The following is a 19,760-nucleotide window of genomic DNA, read 5'->3' on the forward strand; positions in this document are numbered from 1 at the left end:
ATAAAGTTATTATGTTTCATCATCAAACAATTAACCTAATTACCTATCCTCATTATCTTTTTTTATTTCTTAAGGATCTACCCTAAGAGTCGTCTACCATTCACTCATTCATTCTTAAGGATTGCCCTAAGGAATAGGCACGAAGTCTATCGCTGCCAATGACACAGCTGTCAACGTTATCTATTAGGCACAAATGCCAATATTATCATTTAGGCGCAGTTTCCAGGATTATGATGTTCTCTATTAGGTATAGCTACCAATATTATCCTTTAGGCACCTTTTCTAGGATGTGTAGAGTACATCGTAGTTCAAGAACATCTATAGATTGTGGCGCAACTGCCAATGTTCATCTATAGGGCACTAAGTCCATAGCTGCCAATGTACATCTATATCATCTTTCATCCCTTATCATTCATCTATCCATCTTTACCTAATATTTTTATAAGTATAAAATACATATTTAATTTACATCAAACAAAAATATGTGTATTCGGTTCATCCAACATAGATATCAAGAACACAGATAATATGCATACATAGCACATAATTTATATTAAATACTTCGTATCTATATGTAAGATTAAGTAACTATGAACTCCCATTTTAAAGTGATGATTCTCAACTCGGGCAGCGCTTCGTTTCTAACAATTCAATTTTGCTTCGACGAAACCTAGTATTATTACCACTAGATTTTAGTCTAATATTTATTGTGACTATTTACGAATGATATCATTTTATTAGTGTTAAAAAATACTTTTCAACCACTATGTACAGACAGGGGCCAGAGATGAAACACTGAAGGGCAGGACCATTTTGGCATTATAGCACTTCTGAAATCCAACAACCCTATGCAGTCCTTCAAACCAGATTCCCCATACCGCGAGTAGTTAAAAGATATTATAATAACACTTTTTATCTTATATTTTATAATATATATATATATATATATATATATATAAATATATATGGTTTATAAGTTCATAATAACAATATTAAACTTAAACATAAGCTATACTTAGAGTAGGGTAAACATATCTTACTTACCAAGGGTTTGGCTAGGAACCGGGCTCTATGGAGCAGAACTTCTGAGCTGAAAAGCTCTTTTTCTCGAAGCCTTCTAGTGCTCCAAGACTCGCCTCATAGCACTTGGGAAGTACTAAGGATTGGGAGAGGTTTAGAGAGAAGTTAGAGAGAAAGAGAGAGAGAGAGAGAGAGAGAGAGAGAGAGAGAGAAGGGTTAAGGTGTGAGGAAAATGGGGTGCCCTCGCATGGTATTTATAGGGGGCCGATCCTTGGTATGAAATGCATTCCTCGGAGGGATATTGCGTGTTCTAGGTACACTACGCGTACGAGGGTTTGTTGTGTGTACGAGGGGGGCACCTGTCAGCATCCGAAGCGAAGACCTTGGGGAGCAAAGCAAAGATTGAGATTCGGCCATGTCACCCTCTTCACAGCAACACCCTACCGTCTTCTAGATTCTAATACTTTTGTATATGAGCTCCGTTTTCAACGTTCTTTATATCCACGCGTACATGGCAACGTACTCTACAACTTTCATTTAGAATCCGTTGGCTAATTTTGAATTTACTTTTAAAGTTATATTTTAATAGACCTAGACACGTAAAGTACGTTAAAAATTCATAACTTTTTCTTCCGACGTCCGTTTTTTGTCTATCTTTTTATCGTCGAGCCCTTTTTAACGAGATCTTCGATTCTCATTTAGATTGTGTCGGTGAAAAATCGATCGATCTAAAATTCAAATTTCGGGCTGTGTACTATTATGCGAAATCTTATAAAAATCATAACCTCCTCATACGAAGTCAAATTTGTACATTATTTTTATGCACGCTCTTGGTTTAATGTATACCATGACATTCTTTTAGATCGCTAAGCATAAAAAGTATTTTATCGCAAACTCACTTTTCACGATTCCCGGTGTTGTACCGGTTTTGCCGTAAAACTTCGACGAACATAACTTATTCGTTATAACTCAGATTTTGGCATTCTTTATATGTACAGAACCCATGTGACATATACTATAACTTGATTAACATTATTTACTCTAAATAATCTTCTATCAAAAAGTCAATTTTGATGCTTATTGTCTCTAAATTGACTAGCCCGAATCTGCGTTCGTTACAATTATCTCCCCTTAGGATGATTACGCGTGACAACCCGATATTTCGAGACAATATGATGGAACGCAAGTCAAATATAGGTAAAAATTTAACTTTCCTAAAATCTTATTTGTGTTAAATAATGTAGTAGGAATCGTATCAAGGTTTTCATACATGTAAAGAACCCCAGAATCCGAGTTATAACGAAGAAGTTATGATCAAAAGAAGATTCTCGGCAAAACCGGCAACACTGATAGATGTAAAACGCGAAGTTTCAATACAATAATTTTTAGCTTTAGATATCTAAATGAAAGTTTTAGATATCATTAAACCGTAAACGTACATAAAAAGAACGTCCGAATCTGACTTCGTATGAGGAAGTTGTATTTTTCTAAGTTACGGATATAACAGTGGACAACTAAAAACTCGAAATAGAGATCGAGAGACTTTTAGCCGACACAAACTAAATGAAAATCGAAGGTCTCAACAATATTAGCGCAACGGTAAAAAGTCTGACGAAAACGAACGTCGGATGAAGAAGTTATGGAACTTTAATGGACGTTTCCTGTCCCGACCTATTAAAAATATAATATTAAAAATAATATATAAATTAACTGACGGAGTCTAAACGAAAGTTGTAGATTGTAGTCTCACCTACGCGTGGATATAAAGAAAGTCAAAAACGGAGTTTGTATGAGGAAGATATGAATTTTTGAAATTTACTAAATAATTAAAATATAAATTTAATTAAAATTCGGTATTATCTGAAGGAGGAGTCATCGGACCAATCTAGGTTACGCCCAGCGTACCCTCGTACGCCTAACATACTCGGATGCTAGGCTCCGGCTCGTCCACGTCGCTCCAATGCTTCGACCGAGGATGCGGTCATGCCTGACGTTGCATACGCCCCGTGTACTCTCGTACGCCCAGCGTACGCGAGGCTTTCAGCCACTATAAAAAGGATACGAGGGTGCCGTCCATTTTTGCTCATTTCCTTCCTTTCTCGCGCCGAAGCTCTGCGCTTCAACCCTCGGAGCCATCCCAAAGTCTCGGTTTTCATATCCAAGTTTGGAAGGAAGTTTTACGCTACCGAGATTCCCGAGAATCCCGAGAAATCCGCTTTCTCGAGTAGAAGTTCTGCTCGGTTTTCGTCTCGCTTTCTTCAATCAATCAAGTGAGTTCATACCCCTATAACTACGTTTTCAAATGTTTTGTAAATGATTTTATACACTTTTAAGGGGGGAATACAAGTAAACACACGACTAAAATCATGTGAAACATCGATCTTTTGCTATACTTTTCATACTGTTGTTTTAACTATTTTATGAAGTTATTATCATGCAAAATACCTCACGACACAACTTTACCCTCTTGGGGTACAATATGTTTTATAAATAGAAATATGTTTTATTTATACGTTTGCATACTGCATCATATCAAGGGTAACCATTTCAACTATAACATGATGCTTTTACAAGAAAACTCAACTCATCATCACGTCTTTGTAACATGGTAGAAAAGGAAATCATTTCATACAAACGATTTTTCATCATATTACTCGTGAACTCATTGTTAGCAATCATGTGGTGTCATATGGATTTGTTTGTACCAAACGAAAGTCCCTACCTATAACCAGAGTCTCTTGGAGGGAGAGCGTGACAAGTGTATATAGATCTATACGGGGCTGACAACTCCGCACCCTGACTGTTAGCTACAGTCCGTCATTAGGGGTGACAAATGTCAACATAGGTACTGCATCTAGTATGGTTATGAGGAACTCACAACACACGGAAACAATGACTCAAGCATGTAGTAATACATAACTCAATCATGCTTGGGGGGTAATAACTATATTCTAGGGTATTATCAGCATAATCAAAAACTCAGGATAAACACTTCCACAACTAGTTTTACTTAACAATAAAACTATACATCTTCTTTTTAGCATGTCATAATTGCTTACAGGTTACGGTCTTGGTAATTTGAGACTGCATTTCACATTTAGGAAAATATAGGATTTTCCTGGTTCATATACATTCATTTTGTACAATAACGATTTACAACATCATTCTTTTGAGCATGTCATAGTTGCTTACAAGTTACGATTTTGGTCATTTGAGATTGCATTTCACTTTTAGGAAAATAAGGGATTTTCCTGGTTCAAGTACATACAATTTATACAACAATCATTCATATTCATTTCAATCACTCATAAGAAAATATCGGATTTTCTGGAAAACACACACGCACTTTCGAATGGCATACATTTCCTCAAAACGCTACTTATGAACTCACCAACTTAAATGTTGACACTTTTTCTTTGAAATAACTTGTATTCTCAGGAAACTGCTAAACCATGTAGCAACTACTTTTGAAGACTAACGCGCTGGCATTTGTAAGATATTTTGGGTCACCATATTGTATTTGATTTCTTTTGCAAACATGTAACACATACAATCATGTAAACTTTTCAAATATATTTATATTATGGTGGTGTGTACTTTCTTTACTATTCAATTGTTATGATACTTGACATGACGTCCTCCACCCCCGAACGTTTCCGCCGTTCTGGTTTGGGGTGTGACAGATTGGCATCAGAGCATTGTTTATAGTGAACTAAGGATATCAAAACCATTTTTGATATACATCTATAAACACAACTGGGCAAAAACACTCTGAGTAAGAGTCATACTTTTAAAATTAAATTTATTTAGTTTTTTTAAAGTAGGCATGCATTCATTTCATATTAATAACAGGGTCAGTGTCATAATTAAAACAATATAGAAGTATTATAGATGAGTTGTGCAATACACGTATGCCTTGGGATATGTAATCGGGACTGGGATAAATATAGCCTGATCAACTATATTTGTCCGGGAGCCGAACTGTGTATGCCAGGGGATAGCTACAATGGACAACATGTCTAAAACTTACCAAACTTATAAACTTTAGAATACTATAGGAGTATTTTATGCATACGATAGTTTAACTTTGATGTCAACCTTATGTGCCTTAGTTCTAGACAATCCTTATCTCCCTATTCTCGTACAAACACAGTGGCTGGACTCTATCCCCACGGCAACCCGTACCTTCCGAATGAAGGCAATGTTGGAGGGTTTGAAGAAGAACCCGAGAATGATCATCCAATCCCTTTGAATGATCACCATGCTGAAAACCTTTCGGATGTTGATAACTCTGAACCTGAGGTTGAGAACCTACCCCCGGTAGCTCCATTTCCAAATCCTAACCCTTGTCCGGCTTTTCATGGCCCGACGCCTCCTTGGGTAGAATACTTGGAAACATGGAGCGAAGAGTAAGATCAACCTATGCCGTTTAATGGATACCGAAGCTTCTACAATGTAAATGAAGGGAGCTCAGCAGACAGAGTTCTACCAATCCTAATCCGTAGAGTTGCCCGAAACGAAATTCAGGGCATGACGACTCTCCATCGCATCGCAGAGGTTGGTGGGAAATGCAAGGATGCATACCATCCGCACCAATCGCCTTGAACACATCCATGAGAGATCTGAGAGAGACCATGAAACCCTACTACGAATACTAGCTGAAACCCGAGCTGAAGTCATAGAGCTCCAAGTACGCCAGAGGGTGTACGAGAAGTACCTGCTTGATATGGAACGTCAACTAACCGAACTAAGGGTTCACCATAGGGGTGACCGTCACCAGTAGGAGATACCTTACTTCCTTCTTTGTTTTAAAAAGAACCGTGTTCCTATCTAAGTTTTGTGTAGCACTGTTCCCTGTGACTACCTTGTACTGTAAGTACTTTTAGTTAGGACTTTATGCTGTCAAAGACTTTTCTACTCCGAATATGATGTAAGACCATTCTACAAACATGCTTCTACTCTAAACTAGGACTGCATCATAGGGATGTAGGTCAAACCATCATGAACATACTTCTAATCTGTACTAGGGCTGCATCATAGGGATGTAGGTCAAACCTTCAAGAACATACTTCTACACATTACTTAAGCGATCGAAGTACATCCAGGTTCAACCATACTCACTCACAAATTCATTTTCTTTCCGTGTAACAGAATCATGTCGCCGAAGAAAAACAACCAACCCATCAACTAAACACCAACTCTTCAGATTGATGCAGCTACCTTTCAAGCTGCAGTCTCGGCTATTGTGTCACCTGTTCTGAAACACCTTAACACTAACAACGCGAATGTTAGCAGGATTGTTAACAATAATTCCAATACAAGTAACAATTAAATACCTCAACGAGCAACAAACTACCACGACACCCCGAATCCCAAGCGCAAGAATAGCAAATGAAAGTTCTGGGCTAAAGCTAAAGGCAAATCACCCCAAGGGGCGAGCAAAATACAACAAACTGTGGCAGCCTTCGCGGCCACGACTTCTGTACCTCCTACTACCATCCCTTCTGGTATCCCAATTTCCCTTAACCCAGCCAGACAATATGCTGGAAACCTACCAAAATGCAATAAGTGCAGCTTCCATCACCTAGGTAGTTGTCGTCTGTTACACTGCAAGGCCTGCAACAAGAACGGACACACTACCCGCTTCTGCAAGATTTGGATCCAACACATTACTTCAACCACCAACGTCGAAATTTCTCGTATATGCCATCTATGTGGCATAATGGGACACTTCAAGAGGGACTGCCCAACAAAGAAGAATAACGGTGAGTCGGGAGGAGTTTGACCTCAGAATGGAAAGAGGCAACAAAGGACCCTACTATAGTATAGGTTCACTTCCAATCGTCAATATTATGGATATCTTTTTGAAACATGTTTAAAACTAGTGCAACTCGAGTCCTATCTTTTGTGAGATCCCGACAGTATTGGGGACCCTCGTGCTGCATATACTTGCCTTTTGTAGTATACTTTGTTCGCAGAAGTATTCTTGTAGTTACCCTAAAGTACTGTAACCCTATTAAAATTTGAACCGTTGTATTTTGTCTATAACGCCTTTATGTTCAAATCGGATATCTCTTACTTCTAAGTAAGTCTGACATTATCATACAACTAGAGTCAATTCGATCCGCACAATACTAGTTTCCTGCGTACGTCTCCTTCTCCGAAAACGTCTTTCTAGCAAAGCCGTCATTCCAGAACTACGAAGTACTCATGCATAGAGTACCTTATGTTTTGTAACCCTTCCGAAGAAACCTCAGAAAACCTCCCCGAAGTACCACTCTTACAGTACATCAAGTTCAATCCAAAGACCCATACGGTTGATCTATCGGTGAAGAAGGTATACATAGGGGTGGTATATAATCAAGGTTCTACAGGTTTAGCATTGATGATTCCACTTTAACTTCTTTTCCTCGTTGGTATGTCGGCTTAAAGAAGAATCATTTATTCGAATACCTTTTCAATCTTAATTATATACGACTCGTATACGCGAAACTGTGATTGATGAACGACGTATGAGGTCTAATATGAACTTTAGGATGGAGACTGCCTAAGACTACGAGTGATTGTGCTGCCATGCGAATAAACTTAGAAGCCAAACACATGCACTTTCTGTCGATTGGGACAAGAGAGACAGATAGAACAAAAGTACCTATCCTTTTTCCTTAATTCATGAGTAATCATACTTTCTTTTAGATCTTCACGAACATTTAATCAACCACAAGGTTCTGACATCATAATCATTAAGAATTGGTTGTGTTCTTATGCAAGAGGAAAGGTCATTACCTATACCTTAAGACAACTTAAGACATAGGAAGTTAACTATACAACACATGATCTTGATTCAAGAGTAGCGGGAATTGCTCTGAAGATCTGGAGACACTAATTGTAGGGTACAAGATGTACTATTCTCACAGTCCACAAAAGCATTCAACATACGTTCGACCAAGAAGAGTTATCATGCCAGAGAAGTCAAACGAAAGAAGCAAAGTTGTATCCCGATAGTGAAAGGTTCGCTGGAATGCCAAGAGAGGAACAGAGTTCACTTAAGAACACGAGAAACAAATAAAACTTCTTTCCATAGCATGATTATTAATTCTGTTTAAACTCTAATTTCGGGACGAAATTCCCTGTAACGGGGGGATGATGTGACAACCCGATATTTCGAGACAATATGATGGAACGCAACTAAAATATAGGTAAAAATTTAACTTTCCTAAAATCATATTTGTGTTAAATAAAGTAGTAGGATTCGTATCAAGGTTTTCATACATATAAAGAACCCTAGAATCCGAGTTATAACGAAGAAGTTATGACCAACCAAAGATTCTCGGCAAAACCGGCAACACTGATAGACGTAAAACGCGAAGTTTCAATACAATAATTTTTAGCCTTAGATATCTAAATGAAAGTTTTAGATATCATTAAATCGTAAACGTACATAAAAGAACATCCGAATCTGACTTCGTATGAGGAAGTTGTGATTTTTCTAAGTTACGGATATAACAGTGGACAACTAAAAACTCGAAATAGAGATCAAGAGACTTTTAGCCAACACACACTAAATGAGAATCGAAGGTCTCAACAATAGTGGCGCAATGGTAAAAAGTCTGACGAAAACGAACGTCGGATGAAGAAGTTATGGAACTTTAACGGACGTTTCCTGTCCCGACCTACTAAAAATATAATATTAAAAATAAATTCAAAATTAGCCGACGGAGTCAAAACAAAAGTTGTAGATCATAGTCTCACCTACGCGTGGATATAAAGAACGTCAAAAACGGAGTTCGTATGAGGAAGATATGAATTTTTGAAATTTACTAAATAATTAAAATACAAATTTAATTAAAATCCGATATTATCCGAAGGAGGAGTCATCGGACCAATCTAGGTTACGCCCAACGTACCCTCGTACGCCCAGCATACTCGGATGCTAGGCTCTGGCTCGTCCACGTCGCTCCAATGCTTCGACCGAGGATGCGGTCATGCCTAACGTTGCATACGCCCCGCGTACGCGAGGCTTTCAACCACTATAAAAAGGATACGACGGTGCCGACTATTTTTGCTCATTTCCTTCCTTTTTCGCACCGAAGCTCTGCGGTTCAACCCTTAGAGCCATCCCAAAGTCCCGGTTTTCATATCCAAGTTTGGAAGGAAGTTTTACGCTCCCGAGATTCCCAAGAATCCCGAGAAATCCGCTTTCTCGAGTAGAAGTTCTGCTCGGTTTTCGTCTCGCTTTCTTCAATCAATCAAGTGAGTTCATACCCCTATAACTACGTTTTCAAATGTTTTGTAAATGCTTTTATACACTTTTAAGGGGGAATACAAGTAAACACACGACTAAAATCATGTGAAACATCGATCTTTTGCTATACTTTTCATACTGTTGTTTTAACTATTTTATGAAGTTATTATCATGCAAAATACCTCACAACACAACTTTACCCTCTTGGGATACAATATGTTTTATAAATAGAAATATGTTTTATTTATACGTTTTCATACTACATCATATCAAGGGTAACCATTTCAACTATAACATGATGCTTTTACAAGAAAAATCAACTCATCATCACGTCTTTGCAACATGGTAGAAAAGGAAATCATTTCATACAAACGATTTTTCATCATATTACTCGTGAACTCGTTGTTAGCAATCATGTGGTGTCATATGGCTTTGTTTGTACCAAACGAAAGTCCCCACCTATAACCAGAGTCTCATGGAGGGAGAGCGTGACAAGTGTGTATAGATCTATACGGGGCTGACAACTCCGCACCCTGACTGTTAGCTACAGTCCGTCATTAGGGGTGACAAATGTCAACATAGGTACTGCATCTAGTATGGTTATGAGGAACTCACAACACGCGGAAACAATGACTCAAGCACGTAGTAATACATAACTCAATCATGCTTGGGGGGTAATAACTATATTCTAGGGTATTATCAGCATAATCAAAAACTCAGGATAAACACTTCCATAACTAGTTTTACTTAACAATATAACTATACATCTTCTTTTTAGCATGTCATAATTGCTTACATGTTACGGTCTTGGTAATTTGAGACTGCATTTAACATGTAGGAAAATATAGGATTTTACTGGTTCATATACATTCATTTTGTACAATAACGATTTACAACATCATTCTTTTGAGCATGTCATAGTTGCTTAGAGGTTACGGTCTTGGTCATTTGAGACAGCATTTCACTTTTAGGAAAATAAGGGATTTTCCTGGTTCAAGTACATACAATTTATACAACAATCATTCATATTCATTTCATACACTCTTAAGAAAATATCGGATTTTCTGGAAAACACACATGCACTTTCGAATGGCATACATTTCCTCAAAACGCTACTTATGAACTCACCAACTTAAATGTTGACACTTTTTCTTTGAAATAACTTGTATTCTCAGGAAACTGCTAAACCATGTAGCAACTACTTTTGAAGACTAACGCGCTGGCATTTGTAAGATATTTTGGGTCACCATATTGTATTTGATTTCTTTTGCAAACATGTAACACATACAATCATGTAAACTTTTCAAATATATTTATATTATGGTGGTGTGTACTTTCTTTACTATTCAATTGTTATGATACTTGACATGATGTCGTCCGCCCCGAAGGTTTCCGCCGTTTTGGTTTGGGCATGTGACATTACGTCCCGGAATCATCAAAAAAACAGGGTTGTATAATAACTCCATACGTTATTTTTTGATCCTAGGTAGTAACCGTAGCTCTTATGTCCTTTCAAATGAGTATCTAACTCTTGGACTTGCTTGACTGCTGGCTCTGCTCAATCTTGCACCCACTCTCTATGTCACGTTAGACTTTCAATTGTAACCTTCGATTTACAAAATCAATCATTATTGGAGACTCCTTCTTCTCCTTAAGATATGTTCTTTCATTCAATTTCCATAATAGACCGATGGGTCATGTTCTAATGACCTCTCATCATATGATGCAATGCTTAGACTCAGGTCTTTTAGAGTCAAATTCCATAGTGGAATATACTTTCCTTCATGTTCTAATGTGATATAATCATATTCTAGAATCCATCACTTCTAGCTACGATCTTTTTACTTTAACAACGATCACGATACTTCTACTGAACGTTTCGATTATCTTTCATTTCGATCTTCTGGCTTAAGTCAGATACTACATCGAACTTGGTTCTCTAAACCACAAAACATACTCGTCTTAGTCGGACTCAATTTGATATGACAACTAGGTTTGGAATAACAATCATCTTCTTAGCATTACCAAAACGATGGTAATGACATATTTGAACAAAATGGAATCAATTATTAGCTTCTTGGTAACCTTGTGACTTTCCCTGATACAAGTGCGAGTCCCATGCTTCCGGTAGTATAGGCCTCTTCTTCCTTTCACACCTAGTCATACTCGTAGTCCCCAATTTCTTATTTCCTCAAATAACAAAACAATTTAACACAGACGAATGTGTCCAAATAATCATAGAAATTTCCTTATACTCTTTTAGGACTTCTTCCATGCATCTCTTCAATCATCAATTCTGCTTCAACTCGGTTGGTGGTGGAAATGCCAGATGCTGAGCTAACTTTATGGATTATACCAAAAATTCTTTCTTTTTTCCAATCGAAAGTGTACTTCTCTCGTGCTAGACATATTATTTATTAGATGCATTCTAAAGGCAATATACCACTCTTATGATATCTTCCAAAAGGTATCATTCACCATCGTAAGCCTTCTCATTTCGTCCATTTGCTTAGTCTGATACAAGTCCTTATCATGACATTCTATGCACCAAATCAGGCATTCAGTGTATCGAGATGAGAATATAGATAGAGAAGGTTTAGATGTGTAATCCTCCTAATTACTACAAAAAGTTACATGCAGATTCTAATATCGTAATTAAACGTTTAGAAATCTGAACACATGAAGTTTCCAGATCCGGTCAGCAACAGACCATAGATCCGATCAAATAATAGCATATAAGGCATCTTTATAGCAATAACATAATTCATTTAGCACATAAAAGAAATTTAGGCATCTTTCCTAAAATAAGCTAGTGAATGTGTCTATTCGCGTATACTACCTAATATATTAGACACACTCCGCACGATCATCGCTTAGCATTCCTAAGTTTAAGTCTAGAAAATTCCTACAAATTCTTAGTTCGCTTAAACTAATGCTCTGATACCAACTGTGACATCCCCAAATTCACGGTATGTTTTGTCGACTTTGCCATGAACCTTCCTAGCGGTGTTAGCTTTTCGTTCAAGCTCTATAAGTCTTTCATTGTCTTGGGTGTCTGTGCCTTTAGCAGTGCTTTTTTTTTCTAGGTTAGCTTCTATTTCTTCCATGTTTATGACATGACCAAGAAACTTTCCCTTCTATGCCCGAACACACACTTCTTGGGATTGAGTTTTATGCCGGTCCGCCTTAGTTGTTTCAAAGTTTCTTCTATGTGTTTCAAGAAATTGTCATTGTCTTTGCTCTTGATTAACATATCATCAAGATACACCTCTGTACATGTTCCTTCCTATCTATTGTTCATATACTTTTTCTACCAACCTTTGGTATGTGGCTTCTACATTTCTGATTGGAAATGGCATCTTTGTGTAACAAAATGTTCCATTTTCCATGTGGAAGGCCGTTTTATCCTCATCTACCATCTCCATGTTTACTTGATAATACCCTTTCCAAAAAGGATTTCTATTTGAATCCTCCCAACGAATCAATATTTTTTTCTATCTCTAGGAGTGGGTAGCTATCCTTTGGACATGCCTTATTGAGATCCGTGAAGTTGACACACATCCACATGGTGCCATCATGCTTCTTTACCAATATTGGGTTTGATATCCATTTTGAGAATTATGTAGCCGTCATAACTCCTATGATGGCATCACCAAATTCATAGTCATTTTAAAAATTTTATTCATGCATATTTGAATATCATAGTATTCATTTAAAAAAATAATATTGTGTAATTTGTTCCCAAAAAGACATGATACATATATTATCAAATCATTTCTAAAGAAATGTTTTTTTTTTTTTTGTTTATATTAAAAATTTGGGATGTCATCGTCAATACATAAACATAAGCATAAATAAACCTTACATTTATTTACATTAGTGATTTACATCTCCTTTAATCTCTCAGTGTAATGTAGCTTCGTATCGACACCCGTTATACAAATAAACTGAGTAGGTCAGGTTGGGAAACCTGGTGAGTACATAGGGTTTTCAACCCATGATAATAAAGTTATTATGTTTCATCATCAAACAATTAACCCAATTACCCATCCCCATTATCTTCTTTATTTCTTAAGGATCTACCCTAAGAATCATCTATCATTCATTCATTCATTCCTAAGGATTATCCTAAGGAATAGGCACGAAGTCCATCGCTACCAATGGCACAGTTGCCAATGTTATCTATTAGGCACAACTGCCAATATTATCATTTAGGTACAACTGCGGGTTCTCTATTAGGCGCAACTACGATATTATCGTTTAGGCGTAGCTACTAGGATGCTTAGAGTGCACCGTAGTTCAAAAACATATAGAGGTTGTGGCGCAGCAGCCAATGTTTCACAACTATCATTTTGCTAGGAAATTCTACTCTCATGCAATCATTCAACCAGTATAATGATTGGTACTCTAAGAAAATATCATACTTTATACTCATTCAAATACATCTCATATGTTCAAATACGGGTTGGAAACCCTAGAAAGCCCGATTCAAGTCTAATGTGTTCTAGGATTCTCTTGTTGGGCCTAATGGACCAATAAGTATCCAAGTTAACTACTTTGGGCCTAATTACCCTAATTGGAATTCTAAATGTACCCAATTCATAAATCTATGACATTTAGAATCATTTGGGCCTAGGATTATTCCTTCTAACCCTAATGGGCTCATTGGGCCACAAATGAATTAATTGCCCTAGTGGGCCATAAACTCCATTCCTTTTATTTTAATGGGCCAAGAACCTTCCATTTGGGCCCATAATATCGAAATCAAACATCCAAGGCCCAAACCACTTCTCCTTTCTCCTTTTCTTTCTTTCTCTCGGCCCAACAACTAAAACAAAAAAAATGAAAAAGACAAGGTTTATGTGGGCTTACCACCTAAACTTTATTTAATGGTAATCTAGGCTTAAAACTCTTAACCATCAAGTATTAAACATTTGATTCTCTCTCTTCCTCCTCCTCTAAATTTGGCCGAGAGCACACACTCATCACCACCATCTTCATTTTTCTCAAACACTCACAAGAAGTCTCTCCAAAACTCTCCTCATTCTCTTTAAATTTTCGGATTTGGTGTGTGCCTACAAGAAGACCTCATCAAAAATTCATAAATTTTGGTAAGTTCATGATAAATTCCATTGTTTTGTTTCAAGTTCTCACAAATATCTTTCCTCTTACAACTCCATTTTCGTGTACATGCTACTTAGAACACCCTTAACTTCGAAAATCCACTCAAGAAGACAAGTTAGGTTCATAAATCCTTCACCTTCTTCATCTACATCTTGAAAACACAAAGGTGAGTTCATACCCCCTTGTTTTTGGTTTTTACTTGTTTTTGGGGGAGAATACAAGTTTATTTGTGTAGATCTATGTGTATATGCATGATTATGTGTGTTTTCTTGAAACATTTGGTGATTATGTGTTGATTACTTCACTAATCTAAAAATATGTTAAGAAACTTGAAGTTTATCACTAGGATCTTCATATGCATCTTGAGAAAAGTATGTTTATCACAAATACTACATGTAAACATGTAGATCTGAGATTTGTATACTTAATATAGCAAAAATGAGTGTTGTGTTCAAAGATTTAGAAACTAAACTCACAAAACAGCTCTTGACAGAAACGTTTTGGTCCAATCTCGGACTGTTTTGACCATCCAAATGAAAGTATTTTTCAATACTGTTTTACATGGATAAATTTCAGGTTTATACCTTTAAAATGACTACTCGCACGTTTTCATAGGATTTTTCTACAATTTTTGGTGAATTTTACAAAACTGCCTATCATATTTGAAATAATTTCGGACCAACCTGTGAAGATGAGTAATTTCACACTAGTTTGAGGCCATCAAAAATTATGAGAAAAATTGTGAACAAAGTAGACAACATTTCCAAACTTCCAAAATTTACGGATCCAAATTTCTACTTACGATGAATTTTCTACAAATTTTCTAAAAACTAGGTCGGAAAAGCCAAAAACTAGAAAAATGTGTATTTTCACAAAAACCAAGCCAAAAATGATATTTTTGACAAAAATGGGTTTAAAATGATATTTTTATCAAAAAGTAGTCATCATCACAAGTTTTTAACAAAATTGGAGATTAAAGTGTTATTCTTACAAAAATTGGGCCTTAATTGTAAAATTTTGGCTTATTGGGCCACGAACGTCGTTTTTACAAAAAGGAGGGCTTTTTATATCAACTTTGTAAATAATCAAGCTAAAATAAACAAAACAATAACAAATAGGTTAAAAAACGATATTCATATCCTTGTTGGGCCTGAAAATAGTAGGCACGTATAGTGAGCCTTAGTGGTCCACTTACATGTTTATTGGGCCTGGGAATGGGTTTTATATGCGTTCTTCTTTTTATGCTATTTTAGTGAATATTTGAACTAAAACCAATGATAAACCAACAAATGGATTTAAATTAATCATTTTCTAGGTTATTGGGCCTTAGTGACCCATTTCTATGTGTGATAGGTCCTGTATACTATTTACATGTTTATTGGACCTCATTGACCCATTAACATGTGCGACAGACCTTGGATACTATTTGTGTGCTATTTGGGCCTGTAAATACTTTATATGTGAAATGAGCCTTAGTTGTCCTTTCATATATATTTCGGGCCCATGTTATATAATCTCATTCCATTTGGGTCTTGAAATGATTTACGTGATATACATTTTTCTTCGCGTAAATTCGATTAAGGATCTAGCGAGTTTTTTTTATCGGTTGGCACCTATTAAGTGTACGATCGTATCCTGTAATTATAACCAGAGTCTCCTGGAGGGAGAACGGGGATTTGTATATAGATCTATACGGGGTTGACACCCCACACCTCAGCTGTTCGCTACAGTTAGACTTACTCAGTCTAGGGTGACGAAAACCTTATTCTATTTTCCGTCGGCGTCCAACGACGCCAAGATAGGTGAAATTGTCATTATTTAGTATGGTTATGACGGCTCGCTTAGAGGAATTAACGTTATGAAGTTTACGGAAGACATCTTTTTTTTTTTAGGCAACGTCGGGTTGTCTGGGAACATTCTCTTTACATGCTCTTACATTCTCTCTACATTCTTTTTACCTTTTTAGTCAAATAAACAATAGCATACATGCATTAATACAAGATCTAACACAAACACACTAAACAATTTTCAGAAAATATCGGATTTTCTGGTGGTTTTCAAAGTTATACAAATCATTTTCACAAACATGCTTATGAACTCACCAACATTTTTATGTTGACCGTTTTCAAAATAATTTGTATTCTTAAGATACCGTTGAAGCAGGATGAACGAAACAAACTAATGGATATTGTGTGATATTTTGTTTCATCATACTCTTACTATTTTGGCATGTAATATTCAAATACAATACTCGATGTAAACAATGAATGTTGTTATATTACATATGTGATGATGATGATGTTATGTTTCAATTATATTCATTGTAATGATATTTCAAGATGAAGTCACGCGTAAGCCTCCAGACGTTTCCGCTGTCTGGTTTGGGGGTGTGACACAATGTTCATTTATAGGACACTAAGTCCATAGGTGTCAATGTTCATCTGTATCATCTTTCATCCCTCATCATTCATTTACTCATCTTTACCAAATACTTTTAAGTATAAAATACATACACACACACACACACACACACATATATATATATATATATATATATATATATATATATATATATATATATATATATATCATCTTATAAAGCATACATAATCAATGTCTTAATTACAAGTTGTAAAGCCCAAGGTACAACAAATAAAGCCTATTATCTTAAAAAACCAAGGAAACATGATCCCGACCATTAATTATTAAATGAATAGTATAGACTAGGTGTAACACTCGTGTACTACACGAGTTTATTAAAAATAAAAATTTAATATCAATATTTAAACATTAAATTTAATATCAATATCAATTTTAGAGCTCTCATTAATTATGTCATTTATTACATTATAAATATATCATTTCTTTTTCAAAAAAGCATTTATTTCTCTCAATTGTAACCGAAATAAGTTATGACATGTGAACAAATTAAAAAATTCCATGTGGAAATAAATAAATTCTAAAAATCTGTTAAAATGCCATGTGTCCAACATATGGCAGAAAATAGGTTTTATTTATTAGTATAGATTTCTCCATATTGGCAATCCGTGTGCTAAATGAATATTTGATAAAAAAAACATACTCCCTCACACGGATCAATTCTGACATCATATTCGCTCTCGCCACCCTAATTCACTCATTTGATTCAAAATTTGAATTTCCGCCATTTCTCTTTCTCCCACCAACAAAGAAGCCCTAATGGAAATTTTCTGCATATGTTCTATCGTCTCCACCGGTACTCCCACAACCATCACCTTCATCGACTCCCACTAGAACGGAATTGGCAGATAAACATTCACATTTCATCGGTGATTTCTTTTGTTTATAACCCTAATAGTTTTCATCTTTCGTCACAACTAAGATTTATAAATGCTTTTTAAATGTTAATCGCGATTATCTCTCTACACCTCAACCTGATCTTACTGGGTTAATTTATATAATTTTGATTTGTTGTTGCAGTAGCAGATGAAGAACTTTAAAGAGGAAGGAGTTCTAAGTTTTTTGAGAAAAAGATTAGGATTTATCGGCTTTACTACACCAGATCTTTCAATTGTTCACCATCGCCTTCACCACCATAATAATATCCAGATACATTGACTAGGATGTTCACACTCACTCACTTATAATGTATTTCACAAGGAAGCAAGGTAATATATTTCTACTGTCATTTGTTCTTCACCCCATCACCATGAATTTCATCGTTCTTTCCCTTTTCCTTCAATCTCTGTGTGTGTGTGTGTATGTATGTGCGTGTTTATGATTTTGTTTCTTTTTAACAGAAGAAGAAACGATTTTGTTAACTGTGATTTAGAGAAGGTGGATTCGGTGTATACTATGTGCAGGACATTCAAGAATCCAACTGGTAATCCAGTTTGTTTCATAAAACAATAAACATTGTTGAATTTAATTTTCTGGATTGTTTGACCATATTCTTACTCTCTGTTGCAAACTGCGAATCCTTTTGGGCAACTTTGGAACTCTAGATCTTGGACCCATGTTTCATCATCTTTATAGCTTTTTGTTGAATCTAATTTTCTTTTCAAGAAAAATGGTTTATTAGAAGCAAAAATGGCGATAAAAGAAAGATTGATATGTTTTATAGATTGATTTTGTAATGGTTTCATTTGGGGAAATTTGAAAGAAACTACAAATCCAATAATGTAAAGTGTAACTTCTTAAATTAGACTCTAAGAGTTTGTGTGACTATGTATGTATGTGATTGTTTGTGGGGAACTGATATGTTATTCAAATGAAAATATATGAATCTAGAAATATGAAATTATGTTTTTTTTCTCAGATTTAAATTGTTATTATGTGTGTTTTGACTGTGTGTAACTGTGTGCTTATGCATGATTGTACATTGAACCTCAAGATTATTCGAGTAACAAACATCTGACCTTACATTGGTGTAATTTCTATTTTTTTATACTTTGTTTCCTTCTTTTTATTTTTTATGTAACAATGTTGTTGAACACCTCAAGATTGTTTCTTTTTTTTTTCACAGGTTCAGAGTAGCCTTTGTTGCATTTGGGTGCATGTACCTTTAATTGTAGTAGAAAACTGTCTTTTTTTGAGTTGACAAAATTAATCGTGATGTGAGCCTTTTATCTTCTCTTTGGTTAGTGATCTGATGTATCCAATTATAGAGGAAAGTCATATTTTTATGATTATAAAATATTTGGTTAAATAATATTTGGAAGATTGCATCTCTAGGTGGGTATACAATGAAAGAAATTGTTTTTAGTGCCTTCTTCTCTGTTGATCTTTGTATCGAGTTTACTTATAATGTTGGGGTTGATTTGTTTCTATTTTTATCATATACATCTAGAACTTGTATCCACCTTATGCAGCCAACAAGTAAAAAAAATAATAGGTTTGGTTGGTGTGATACATGATTAAATTTTTTTTATATAAAATATCATGAGCTGTACTTTTAACCAAAAGAAAAGGCATATGGTAGTTCATGGTTGTCCATAAACAGAAAAAGCTGTCAAAGTTAAACATAGTTAAGTAATTGATTTTTATTACTTGTTGCTTAAAATCCACAAAACAAAAAGAAATATAGACGTGGATTACAAATAAACTAAATATATGGAAAATTAAAGGACATATAAGGATACATGATACTCACTTTGAATTATAGTAACTATAGTATGTAATAAATGAGTTTTTCACCATCATAAAATATGCATAATAATAACTTTTTGTTATAAATGTCAAACCCTTTTCAAAATTTAAAAATTACATGTGATTAACCAAAATTTTATATAATTGTTTCATTTTTTTTATGGTGAAAAAGAATGTATTGACATTTAACTATAAGTAATAATAATGGATGTATAATTCCTTAGCTATAATACCATCAAATTTCTAT

General features: G+C 35.5%; 1 long non-coding RNA gene across 3 annotated transcripts; it reads left to right on the top strand.

Annotated features, from left to right (window-relative positions):
* Positions 1-17,459: 17,459 nt before the first annotated feature.
* Positions 17,460-19,120, top strand: LOC145034051 (uncharacterized). 3 transcript variants are annotated; one of them, XR_013677853.1, is made up of 4 exons: positions 17,460-17,694; positions 17,846-18,033; positions 18,166-18,248; positions 18,370-18,682. It is a non-coding gene; the product is annotated as an uncharacterized LOC145034051 (long non-coding RNA). The 3 variants fall into 3 exon arrangements; XR_013677852.1 differs by lacking the exon at positions 18,370-18,682 and adding an exon at positions 18,891-19,120 and having other exon boundaries at positions 17,461-17,694; XR_013677851.1 differs by having other exon boundaries at positions 17,463-17,694; positions 18,166-18,682.
* Positions 19,121-19,760: the final 640 nt, after the last annotated feature.

The sequence above is a fragment of the Lactuca saligna genome, chromosome 3, assembly GCF_052625555.1.
Source record: "Lactuca saligna cultivar CGN05327 chromosome 3, ASM5262555v1, whole genome shotgun sequence".
Taxonomy (NCBI): Eukaryota; Viridiplantae; Streptophyta; class Magnoliopsida; order Asterales; family Asteraceae; genus Lactuca; species Lactuca saligna.